The sequence below is a fragment of the Chelonoidis abingdonii genome, chromosome 8 (genome assembly GCF_003597395.2).
Source record: "Chelonoidis abingdonii isolate Lonesome George chromosome 8, CheloAbing_2.0, whole genome shotgun sequence".
Taxonomy (NCBI): domain Eukaryota; kingdom Metazoa; phylum Chordata; order Testudines; family Testudinidae; genus Chelonoidis; species Chelonoidis abingdonii.
The window spans coordinates 4706423-4719428 of NC_133776.1; the positions used below are offsets into that span (position 1 = coordinate 4706423).

Consider the following 13006-nt stretch of genomic DNA (forward strand, 5'->3'; position numbering starts at 1 on the left):
AGCAAGCTACGGATAACGAGTTAGTTTCAGTCAGGAGGGTGAGGCCTGCTTCTAGCAGTAGATGGTGCTGAAAACCAAGCGGAGGAGCCAAACTGGTTTCTGTATAATTGGCCCATAGTCCATTCACAGGTCTTTGTTAGTCCCAGAGCTGATGGGTGCTATGCAAATTGCAAATGAACTGAAGCTAGCAGTTTCTCTTTGCAGTCTGGTCTCTGAAGTTTTTTGCTGCTAGGATAGCCACCTTAAGGTCATGCGATTAGTGTGGCGCAGGGAGGTTGAAGTTGCTCTCCTACAGGTTTTTGTATTTGGCCATCCTGAATATCTGATTTGTGGTCCATTATCCTTTTCCTGATGTTACTGTCCGCAGTTTGGCGCAATGTACATAGCAGCAGGGGCATTGCTGCAAATGATGGCCGTATATTACATTGGGTGCGAACTGCAGGTGAAATGAACCCAGTGATGGTGTGGCTTGATCTGGTTAGGTCCTAATGATGGTGTCGCTGGTGTAGATATGTGGGCAGAGTTGCCATCGATGGTTGTTGATGGATTGGTTCCTGAGCTGGCTTACTATGGTGCGGTGTGCGAGTTGCTGGTGAGATATCGTTCAGAGTGGCAGGTTGTCTGTGCGGGAGGATGTTGCCTGCCACCAAGACCTGCTGAAAGTTGGGATATTGTCCAGGATGGGTTGTAGTATCCCTGATGAATGCGTGAGGGCTGTTTTACTGGGGGCTGCTATGGTGATGGCCAGTAGGAAGTCCGTTGTTTCTTTCTTGGGTTTGTCTTGCAGTAGGAGGCTTCTGGTACAGCGTCTGGCTCTGTTGATCTGTTTCCTAATTTCCCTTGTGCGGGTGTATGGTTAATTGTATTGAGAATGCTTGTGCGAGATTTGTGGTTGGTCTCTGTCTGAGGGGTTAGAGCAGATGCCAGGTTGTACCTCAGTGCCTTTGGCTGCCTAGACAAATGGATCGTGTGATGTGCCCGGGATGGAAGCTGCGAGGCATGAAGGTGGCGTAGCGGTCGGTAAGGTTTTCGATATAGAGTGGTGTTAATGTGACCATCGCTTATTTGCACCGTGGTGTCTAGAAAGTGGACCTCCCGTGTAGATGGTCAGGCTGAGGTGTTGATGGTGGGGGGAAGTTGGTTGAAATCGTGTGGAATTTTCTAGAGTCTCCTTCCCATACGGGTCAGATGAGGTGAAGATGTCCATTCATGTAGCGTAGTAGCGAAGGGGCGGTGAGTGGACCGAGAGCTGAGGAAGCGTTGTTCCAGTCAGCCATAAAATTTGGCGTATTGGTGGGCATGCGGTCCCAGTACAGTGCCATGATCTGGAGGTATATATTGTCACAAACTGAAATATTTGTGTGAGTATAAAGGCACAGAGCTCAGCAGCCAGTTGGTGCTGTGGCATCATCAGGGAATACTGTTCCTGAACACGCTTTGTATCCATCGTGTGTGGGATGTTTTGTGTAGAGAGCCTCTACAATCCATGGTGGCTAGGATGGTGTTTTTCTGGCAGGCGAACCATGCGTTGGTAGTTTCCTCAGGAAATCAGTGGTGTCACGGCAGATCAGTGGAGTGCTGGTGGCATACGGGGTTTGAGTAGAGAGTCCCACATATCCAGACAGTCGCTTCAAGTGAGTGCCAGCCGAGATGATGGGGCGTACAGGATTTCCGGGTTTGCGGACTGGGTAGTAGATAGAAATAACCTGGTCGTGGCTCTAAGGTATGCTGATTTTTTCTGTGTTGTGTAGGGAGTGGTCTGAGTAGATGGTCTAGTTTCTTAGTGGTCTTCTCGTGGGATCTGAGGGAAGTGGCTGTAGAATTTGGTTGGATCGAGTTGATCTGGCGGCCTTTTCTGGTAAAGTCAACTGTTTCAATCGATGAAAAAGCACTCCTTTCATTCAGCCTTGATGAATAAGGGTAGGGGCTTGCTAGCATATATATACCTGCCCCTGGAAATTTCCACTACCTGCGTCTGACGAAGTGGGTATTCACCCACGAAAGCTCACGCTCCAAAACCTCTGTTAGTCTATAAGGTGCCACAGGATTCTCTGCTGCTTTCATAGATGTATAACAGATCACCCAGAAATTTGGGGACGGAGGGGGCAGAATGGATGAGGCTAAGGCACTGGACCGGCACTCAGAAGATTTGAGTGTGATTCCCACCTCTGCCACAGACTTATTCTCACTGGGCCTCAGCTCCCCATCTGCAAAATTAAGAGTAATAAACTTGTTTTCTCCTTGCCTGTCTCTGTCATGTCTATTTAAATTGTGTGCCCTTCAGGACAGCAGCTGTCTCTTACTGTGTGGACAGCACCTGGCATCATGAAACCTCCATCTCAGTATAAAAACCTAGATAGATAGCTCCTGCGTCTCACCTAGCTGCAAACTGAGCTGTCGGTGCAATCCACTGAATCAAGAGGATTTGCAGCCACAAACACGACTCTGCAGCTTACAGTCAGAAGTGGCGTGGCTGCAATATATGTGGAATAGGGATCACAATGTTATTTAAACATGAGTTCAATGCAATCGGCTGTGTTCCCGCAAGAGCAGTTACACACCACTCATCATATGCTACCTCCGGAAATCTTGTAGAAGGATTAGCGTGCCAACAAGTAGAGTACTGGTCTAGCCAGACATCTAAAGCATATTGGCACCACTTAAATTTGTCCATTCACCAATATGTTTTCCTAAAAACGCCCATATGCTTTGCCTGTAGCTCCCATATGCTTTTGAAAAGGAAAACAAAAACATTTTGTTAGTTGTGAGTGATTGATCATTCTGTATTTCACAAGAGTCAGATTTAAAACAACAAATAAAACCATTCAGCTGCAGGGCTTTTGCTTTTTTTCAAGGTGGTCTCCTCCAGTTCACTGATGAAATCATAGTGGCCAAAAATGCACAGAGAAACACCAGGACATTGCAGTATACTTAGTGGGCATGTCACACACTATCAGATACCCCAGGAAATACAGGCAGAATCCACAGAAAGAGTGAGGACCCAGCCAAATCGACAGTCCATTTTGGACAAGTTCACAGCCATAGGATTTGAAAATTAGTCAATTTCAGGTTTTCAGATGTTTACATCTGAAATTTCATGGTGTTGTAACCGTGGGGGTCCCGACCCAAAAGGGAGTCGGGGGAGGGGCAGGGGGTGCGTCGCAAAGCTGCTGTAGGGGGGTTGTGGGATTGCCATCCTTACTTCTGTGCTGCCTGCAGAGCAGCTGGGGTAGGTATCCAGAGGCGGCTCTGATCTCCCCCACCCCGAGTGTGGCCGTGCAGGGGAAGAGCAACTCCCGTCCCGCCCCAGCCCAGAGAGGAGTAGCAGCAGGAGCCATGGCCATGGTAGAAGCTCCTGCCCTGCCCTCCGCCTCCCCTCCAAAGCTAAATGTCACGGTCCGTGATACGTTTTTCTTGGCTGTGAATTTGATAAGGCCCTAGAAATAATGGCCAGTGATTTCGAGGCCAATGCGATCTCAGCCTATAACTGGGATTACACACTTAAGAGACGGTGATTTCACTCCCCAATTCAAGGACTTTGCAACCTTAATGTTTTTTGTATCTAGTAGTAACTGCATACACACTTTGTTTGTGTGCATCACCGGGCAACTGATCCCTTTACAGGGAGTCAGGGTTACCTTTACTGGGTCCAAGTGCTCATTTACTAATTAACTATTAATGAGCCAGCCAGGCCATTTGTTGCAAGGAGGATCTGATGGTAACTGGCATGTTTGAAATTTACGTTCCCAGCTCTGCCGTGGTTAATTCCTATGCTGTGCTAATGGATCTTTGCCCAGGGAAATGCAGTTGTCAGGCAGGGCCATTCGGATACAGATGGTGCTGAAGGGAAAGCATCTAGTCTGGAGAACCACCGTTTTGTTCCATTTCTGGTCACACTTTGAAGCCGTGTTGTTCTTCGGTGAACTGTAGATTTCTAGGGCCAAATTCACCATGTCTTCTTGGGCCAGGCATAATACACTGTGGCAAGTATCTGTTAATTGCCACAGTTATTCCATTACCCCAAACAAAGACAGCTTTCCTTTGCAAAAGGGTTTCCTGCTCAGTTTGTGAGGAGAGACACTCCCATGGACACAGGCAGCTCCTGAGGAGAGGAGCACCTAGAAGGTCGGATGAGGAGGGTTCCTAGAGCAGAGGGCCTAGGTAATGTGAGCCTGGAGACACAGAGCTCTCCAGGGACCCCACCGGAGTAGGAGTCTGGAAGGTCACTCCTGGAGATGGGAGATTCACAGAGAGACAGCTGCAGTCGGCAGGCATCCAGGAGGACTTGGTCTCAGCCAGACAGTGGCAGGAAACCCCAGCCTGACAAGAACTATGCACTGCTGCAGGGAAAGAACTGTAGCGGATGGATCTCCACAGATGGCTGCTTCCAGAACAGGATCCTCTTCAGGCAGCGTCAAGAGACCTGATCCCAGATGAACCGAAAGAATCCCTGATGAAGAACCAGGATGGAGGCAAGCAGTGGACTTGGGTGGGAGACAGATGGACTGGGACTCACTGGGTCCCCCAGCTAGAATGCTGGGACAAATGTTTTGCTCATATTTTTTGCTGGCCTTTTCTGCTAAATAAATGAGCCCTTCTGAAGAAGTGGACCCTCCTAAAGCCTGCCTGGACTTGTACTCCAGATGTAGGGGGAAATATAATGGCAGGGTTAAGCCACACCTGACTACAAGGCGGTGTGCGCTGTGACAGCTTGCACTGGGACAGTATCTACCAAATAAAGCCTGCCCATGCCACACTGCAAGGCTCTCTAGGTCTGACTGACTTTGCTCTCAGCAAGGATAGATTTCTTACAGTGATCTAATCTGATGCAGGGCCCAATTACAGGCTAGATGCAATAGGTAAGAGACCAATTTTCCAGAGAAACGACACTGAACAAATGGTCAAGAGAGAAGAAATCATTCTCTTCCTATGGGGCACACGGTAACGGAAAATTTGTTGGAGCACAGTGGCAGGATCAATTTCACAATATATTTTCTCATGGTAAGAATTGCACCCATTTCTCTGTCAGCCCAAGGACTCACAATGCTATAGACGATAATTATCTTTTTATTACATAGCAAAAACCTCTCCTTCCCCACTCTCAATAGCAACAGTGCAAAGAAACGGGTAGGTGAATATGGCATGGACAGAAGGACAGATATCATCGAAAGGGAGGAGGATACCCCTGCCTTTATAAAACGAGGTATCAAAAGAAGATTCAGTGTTGGCAGCTGTTTAATTTGGACAGTTTATTAGACATCATCAGGAAGGCATGGCAGAGAGACAGTAACGCTAACAAGAGACCTGCCATTAATCTTCAGTAACCCAGCAGCTGGGGAGCACAGGCCTTGAACCAAATTCCCCTGAGAATTACTATTAATCTCCCATCCTCTTTTTATTAATCCCTTGCCCGGCTTCCTATCTCACCACTTATTAACGTCCTCAACTGTTTGCAGTAAACAGGATGCTGAGACTTCATCTCCAGCTCACCATAATTTACAGGCCACAAGAAAAAGAAAGGAAGGGGGAAAACGAGAGAAAGTGTAGGATGAAAGCTGGCTCAGTGACGGTAACGGAACAGAGTAAAGGAAACCTCACACACTGGCTGCTGCTTTGAAATCCTGACAGTATTTCCAGGTACGTTTTCTTAGGCTCACTGCAGTGCAACCACCTGCCATCCCAAGATGCTGCCACAGCTGGAGAGATCAACGTTCTGAAGAACATACTCTCGGATATTCCCTCGGTTGGATATGTGCCCACATAGGGAGTTCCAGCCCGTACGCTGCACCTCCGGAAACACTCAGTGCTGTAACGTGTGGTGAGCGGTGACACAGCAGGACTATAACAGTCATGCCACTGAATAGCAGGGCAACATGGAAGTAGCTATATTGGCTCCAACCATTGGCCACTGAGTCCAACCACCAGCCATCATAGCTCTGACCGTGCAGCTATCTAATCTGCTGCCATACCTGGAGCAGCAGCCAGCAGCTGATACTACAAAAGTAGGCGGACACAGCCTCCTAATGCACTACAATAATCACTATGTGGACATGGGAGGGTGGGGAAGGGAATTCTTTCTTGCCCATTACAGGCCATCGACATACATCGTTTCATGCTGATAGCTCTTAGCATGAAAAGCTACAGATGTTAGTTCTCTGGCCCCTCATACACACAAGCCACATAGTAATGTTGAAGGCGGTTAACCATCACCAGGTAAAAGAAGACCCACGCTCCTGCATGTTGACATTATATTTTTTTTTCCTTGGGGAAAACTAACTGGACACCAAACTCTCATGGCCGCACTTTACCTCCCTTTTCATCACCTGTCTATTGGTGGCAAACAGCTCTTGCTTATCATGGGACAGAAATTGCTATTATAAACCTACCAGCTATAAATCTATATTCCTTCGTTCCCAGTTTTTCCATGCCTTACCCATGCCTTGTTCTATGTCAATTACCATGACTCCAGAGCATCTCTAACATCTACTTTGCCGCCTGGGATGCTGTCACAGTTGATTAAGGACTGAGACTGGACCTACTTTGACAATGTTCCCTTTCAAACGTTCTTACCTGAAGGAATCTCTTCACTGGGATTTAATGATCATATCTTGGGATAGAAGTGAAGAGCAAGCTAAGGGGTGCTTTATATAATTCAATAAGGGGCCGTTGCTGAAGGTTCAGAACTGTATCTCAGGTCAAGCTTTGGGTTCCTGCTAAATACCTTCAGTCACTTTAAAAGAATTTGTGATCCTGAAGAATGAACGAACTAGCTCAGCAGCATATATATATTTCTATTTAGGTCCTTCTAATTATTGAGACACGCTCTTTTCTTTACTGCCGCGCACTGCAGATATGTGAGATTTACGCCAATCTGGATACAACTCAGAGGATGCTGGGGTAACCACAGCAGCCAGCATATCAAGTCCCTAGATCCCCAAATAAATCCTAAAATGAGCAGTTTTCCAAGCATAGGGACCTCATTCCCCTCTCACCTCAAATCAGAAGGCGTCCTCCAAGCCCAGGATGAGACGTACTTACAGGAACACTGAAGGGTCTCTGTAGAGGAAGCAGATAAAGATGTTTCCAAATTAGAATCAAACCCTTAAACGTCGTAACTGCCATAAGTAGATCAAGCTGAATACATCATTTCAGCAAAAAGCCCAAATGGGCTAATGAGCCCTCAGACCTTCTCTAATGATCACAGAGCAAGCCCTTTCCCTGACTACAAGTCCTATGTCCGTCTGTCCCGTCCCCCCTCCCATCCCAAGGGCCTTTCACCCTCTCTCTGGAGAGATTAAATCTGAACTGGCGCTAGAGTAAGATGGGGTCTATTTGAGGGAGAAGCTATTTGTTTTAAATTGATTTAGAGATGGTGAAAGGCAGTGGCTTGGTTAACAAAGTCCTCCCTAACTCCAGCCTTTTGCCCACAACCCTTGACATGCCTCTTCTCCCTGAGCTGGAGGGGACTCCCTTCAGGTGGGGAGGCAGTGGGGGAAGAGAACAAGATGAAAAAGCCGTTGCTTCTCCATCTAGCCCTTAGCTTCCCTTCTAGAACCATCAGCTAATACCATGTGTGGTGGTAAGCCACAGAGACACCAACAAGAACTAGAATTGAGATCCAACTCATTTCACACAGGCCACTGAACAGCCACCAACCATGACAGACTAAGTTACCACAGACATGGGCTGTTTTTTCATCCAGTGGTCTTAGATGCTGGTAGCCTGCTGACCACCCTCCACACCCATCCAGCCTCTGTGCTTTCCGTGTTTTTTGGGTTGCCCTGTTGTGAACATTACTTGTTACCTTCTCCTTCAGAATAACTTGATACCGGTGAAAGGTTTTGCATAAATGCAACAACAGCGTTTCATTTCTCTAAGCCATCCCCGCCATGACATTTGCTGACGTGCAAGGATAAGTGGATATCTAGAGACCAACATCATGCAGCCAAGGGTAACTGGGATCTAACACGGTACCAGCAGGACATGACCCCATTTAACATGGATTGATGTAGGCCTACAGGGCCTTTCATGTCTCAAGATCTGGGTTCAAACTCTCTACAAAGTCAGAAGTAGAGATGCCTTTACTGGAGTCTCTCCTCACAATCCTTGAGCCAGAAATGAAGATAACTAAGACGAGATGTCAACAAAGTTCTTAAGCCAGCATCGGCTCACATTACATAGAGCCACGAGACAACTGGCATACATGTCTTTGCTCAGAACAGCTCCCAGACTGGAATGGCACAGAGTGCCACCCAGAACGAAGTTCACCATGAGCAAGGGACGAAGGAGCGTGAAAACAACCAAAACAGCAGTTGATTGCACCGGATCGGGACTGAAGAACATAATGCACAGAGGCAGTTTGCTCAGGATCTGTCTCATGAGCAAAAAATGTACTTTCACATTTTAAAGACAATATAAACCCAGCTTAAGTAACAGCAGAGAAGTAGATAAACATAACAACTGCAGAAGAGGCAACATGTGCTCACAGGTTGGTTGGTTTTTTTTGTTTTTATTGGGGAAATGAATGCAGAGGATTTTTGTGTGCCTGTTACATTTTCTGTTCACCAGTTGAGGTAGCAAGCAGACTGGAGACTTCAAAGGCTCGTTCTTGCTTACATATTGAGACTATTCTAAACGAATGCCCCTAATGTGACCAAAAATGAACGCATGATGAATCATTCATACCGCACACAGCAGGCTAGTAAGCACTAGGCCTTGTCTCTTGTGTGCTGTGCTGTACGCATCTGTTTTTGGAGAAAGGAAATTCAAGTCCTCACAGGGTTACAAGCTTACTGCTCTGCGTCAGTAGCTTGGCATCTTCTTGGCTGGAAAGCGAAAGTAAAGTGAAAGCTTCAGAGCTACAATTTAACCATGAATAGCCAACAGAGTTAAGTAAAAATCTACTGGAACTGGCGGCAAATTACACAAATGCACATGTCCATTTCCCCAGCCTGTCTTTGGAAAGTTTCAGAGGATAAACTGCATTTTTATGATTAGTCCGAATCAAAGGAGTCTTTTAAAGGGGATTGAAAAAAGGAGAGAGAGTGGCCCAAATCAAAAGCCCAGATCCTAAAACTTTGGAGAGCTTGGATTTAGTGATGTACTTCATTGCTGGCATCATCTCTGCACTGGACCAAATCAAAACAACCCTGAATGCTGCAGAAGTTTAGATCTGCATTTGGATACACTGGCCTGAGACTAAACTGGAGTCAACTGATATAGCTCCAGTGAAGTTGATGAAGTTAGGCTGATTTAGCCCAACGGAGGATCTGGACTATCAACTTTTCAACTCAGCCCGCCCCCTCCTCCCAGTTAAATATCTTTATCGAAGACCAGGACCTTTGCCATATTAGTTTGGATAATTTATTTAAATCATGCTTGAAGATTCACCAACATCTTTGGGGTGTGTTTGTATTTAACAATAAAATCCCAACAGCTTCAAACACTTGAAAGCACATGTTAATATTTCACCAGATATGTGTGGATGTGCAGTTATGCTTTCAGCTTTACATCTGTGAACTGGCTAAGGGGAGAGAGCCCTGCAACATAGTCCGGGCGGCAAAGAGAACACAAAACATAAAACTGAGCTGTGAGTGCTTGCTGGGCAAGAAGATAATAGTAGTCCTTTTCGGAGGCCTGAGGTATTATTCACCAAGGACAATTTGGGGTTGGGAATGGACAACGGCTACAGAAAAAGGGACCAGGGAAGGAGAAAGGCACACTGATACTATGGTAAAGAGATTGGTTTAAAACCCAAGTTAAGGCAGACAGAACAGATCAGAAAAGGAAGCCAAATTCGGATTAGTTTAAACATTTTACATATATTTTATACAGTATGTTTCATTCAAAAGGATCCTCAATAGCTTTACAGATTATAGGTAAAGAGGCCTTCATCCACTGGCAAAATGCAACCACTTGTAGAGTAGACTGTGATACTTGTTTAACAGCATATAGCAACAGTACAGAACAATTTTAAAGACAGGGAAAATGAAGAACTGTGTATCCAAATGACGCTGCAGGGGAAAATGAGATAGGCCAGAATTTAATTAGTCAAACTGTTGTTGGGCCAGTAGGCCAAGATTTAAACACTTATTCTTGCAAAAATATGGAAAGAAGGGAAATGACAGGGTGTGGAGATTGAACAATGGATTAGGATCATTAAGACCATGGGCTTTAGACATCAAAAAGTCATTTTAGATTAGCTGACTTCATCTCCATGCAAATGCAAGACAGCATCTTGAGAGAGATATTAATGTGATGCTATGCTATGGGTTTAGACATACGCCCAAGGAGAAATGGCACAGTTGGAAGAGAGCAGGGAAACCTCTCGGGCAAAGCTGGATACATAGAAAGTTAATAAGAGACATAGTCTTGAGACAAGTAAACTGAAAAAAAATACACATTCCAGCCTCTCCTCCCCTTATACCTCATTGAATGGCTTTATATACTTACTTCCCCCGGCCCCTGGTATTTTCTTGTCCATTTTTCTCAATAACCACTGGATATAGTTTAAATGTCAGTCTATCACCATATTTTTACAATCTCCATCACCGTATCATCTCCACAGCTTCACAAATTTTAATAAGCTCATGATGACCATACCATTGTGAAGCAGGGAGGTACTATTAATGTCATTTTACTAAACCCTATCTGGGAAAGAGAGAGGTTAAGTGACTTGTCCAAGGTCACACAGGGAGTCTGTAGCACAGCTAGCAACTGAGCCCAGGTCTTGAGTTCCAGCCCAGTGCCCTGACCTCATGCTCATCCTTCATCCCCAAAGGAAGACATCTCATCACCAAGAGGACTGTCTCCTTTCTAACCAGACTGCTCCTCATAAGCAATGTGAAATATTCTAGGAATGTTACACTGCAAAACACGCATTACATCAGACCATTCAAATGTGCACATCTAGGCCCCTCCTCCTCACATGAAGCCACTCCTACAGTACCTGGGGCTGACACACAAGAAAATTAAAATGGGCCAACCAGCTCACATTGCAAATGAAAGCCCTACTTGACATGCGTGTGCATGTTGCGAGAGAAAGCCTTGGAAAGCGACAACTATGGGCAGCACAAATTCCCCTTCATCAGTGAGCATTCTGATTTCAGTCAATAAAATGCAGGGGGGGGGGGTGTTAGTATTTGAGCCATTTTCCTGCCTGATTTTTATTTCCTTGCATATCAGCATTTGCCAGGAGCATCGTCAACACAAGGGATCATTTGACATCCTCACTGATTGCATGCAAATTAATTGGATTCTTTGGGCTTGGATTTATTTTGCTTACAAGTCGTTTTTGCCTTGAATGAAGAGGCTTTAACCAGGAAATATTTTAACGAAGGAGGGGATATTTTCAGGTCCCGATGCAGGATGCATTGCAGACCACAGCACACAGATCTTTGTTTCACGGCAATCCATCTGCTGTATTGGGGGCAACGACTGCGATGGATAGGAGCACTGGCTATGACTGATGTCAAGATCAGTATCTTGCTAGCAGCTAAGTTCCATTTGCCTCCCTTTGTGTTCTATGGAACTCCAAGTCCCATTGGTCTGTGCAGACCAGAGCTTTGTATTGAAACACACACTCACAAATGTGTGTGTGAACACACACTCACAAGCCCAGAAAAACCCATTCTCTTTGCTGTGCACACAGTGGAGAAAGCCTCAAATGTTTTGCTCAACGTACAGTAACTCTTCGCTTAACGCTGTAGTTATCTTCCTGAAAAATGCTTCTTTTAAGTGAAACGATGTTAAGCGAATCCAATTTCCCCGTAAGAATTAATGTAAATGGGGGAGAGGGGTGGGGTTAGGTTCCAGGGAAATTTTTTTTCACCAGACAAAAGACAATACACAGTATAAGTTTATATTTTTATTATATATTATATATAAACATACTGTGTATGTGTGTGTGTGTATATATATACACACACACACACAGTATATGTTTTAAACAAACAATTTAATACTGTACACAGCACTGATGATTGTGAAGCTTGGTTGAGGTGGTGGAGTCAGAGGGTGGAAGAGGGTGGGATATTTCCCAGGGAACGCCTTACTGTAAAATGATTAACTAGCACTAGGCTGAGCCCTCAAGGGTTAACACATTGCTGTTAATGTAGCCTCACACTCTACAAGGCAGAAAAAATGGAGTGAAGGGAGACAGTATGGCAGAAAGAAACAGACACACACAAGGTGGGTGTGAGAGAGATGCGCATTGCCCCTTTAAGTACGCTGACCCCACTCTAAGTACACTGCCTTTTTAAATAGATCAGCAAGTTGAGATAGCAAGCTCCCTCCGTCCTGAGCCCTCTCATGTCCCGCCCACCCTGCTCTATGGAGATGGGGTAAGCGGGGGGCAGGAGCAGGGGGGAGGGGAACATCCTGACATCAGCACCCCTCTTCTCCCCACTCCCCTTGCACAGCAAGCAGGAGGCTCCCAGAAGCAGCTCCACGGCAGGGGGCAGGAGCAGCACAGGGCAGTGGGGGGAGGGGCAGCTGAACTGCCCAGCAATTGATACCCTGCTGGACAGCTGCTGGACAGAGGACTTTGGGGACTGGGGAGCTGATAGGGGGCTGCTGGTCCACCCTGGTTCCAAGCCCCCACGAGCTAGCTCCAACGGGCTGCTCTTCCTGCAAGCAGTGGACAAAGCAGACGGCTCCCAAACAACATTATAAGGGAGCACTACACAACTTTAAACGAGCATGTTCTCTAATTGATCAGCAACGTTAACCGGGACAAATTTAAGTGAGGAGTTACTGTATTAATTCCAGCTGGGTTCAAAACAGAGGCGTGGGTGAATTCAGTGTCAATCGGCTGGAAAGGGGATAAGAGGAATCATCATCATCATCATTACAGGAGGAAAAATTACAGTCATGCTTCTCCAAGTGATTAACAGCCTACCACTGTTGCTGGCTAATGGAGTTGCCTCGGAGCTAAAATTGTAGAGATCTTCGCTATAATGCTGAAGATGCTAGGCTGAAGCCCGGCTCACCTACATGCATGTTTCGT

The 13006-nt window shown here is 46.0% G+C and overlaps 1 protein-coding gene across 7 annotated transcripts in view; it reads right to left on the reverse strand.

Moving 5' to 3' along the window:
• LPP (LIM domain containing preferred translocation partner in lipoma) overlaps nt 1-13006 on the reverse strand; it is a 454652-nt gene that overhangs the window by 300128 nt on the left and 141518 nt on the right. For all 7 annotated transcript variants that reach the window (XM_032777311.2, XM_032777310.2, XM_032777322.2 and 4 more), the window contains one exon: nt 6993-7056. The gene's annotated coding sequence lies outside the window, so the exon portion shown is untranslated. The remainder of the gene's footprint in view (nt 1-6992; nt 7057-13006) is intronic.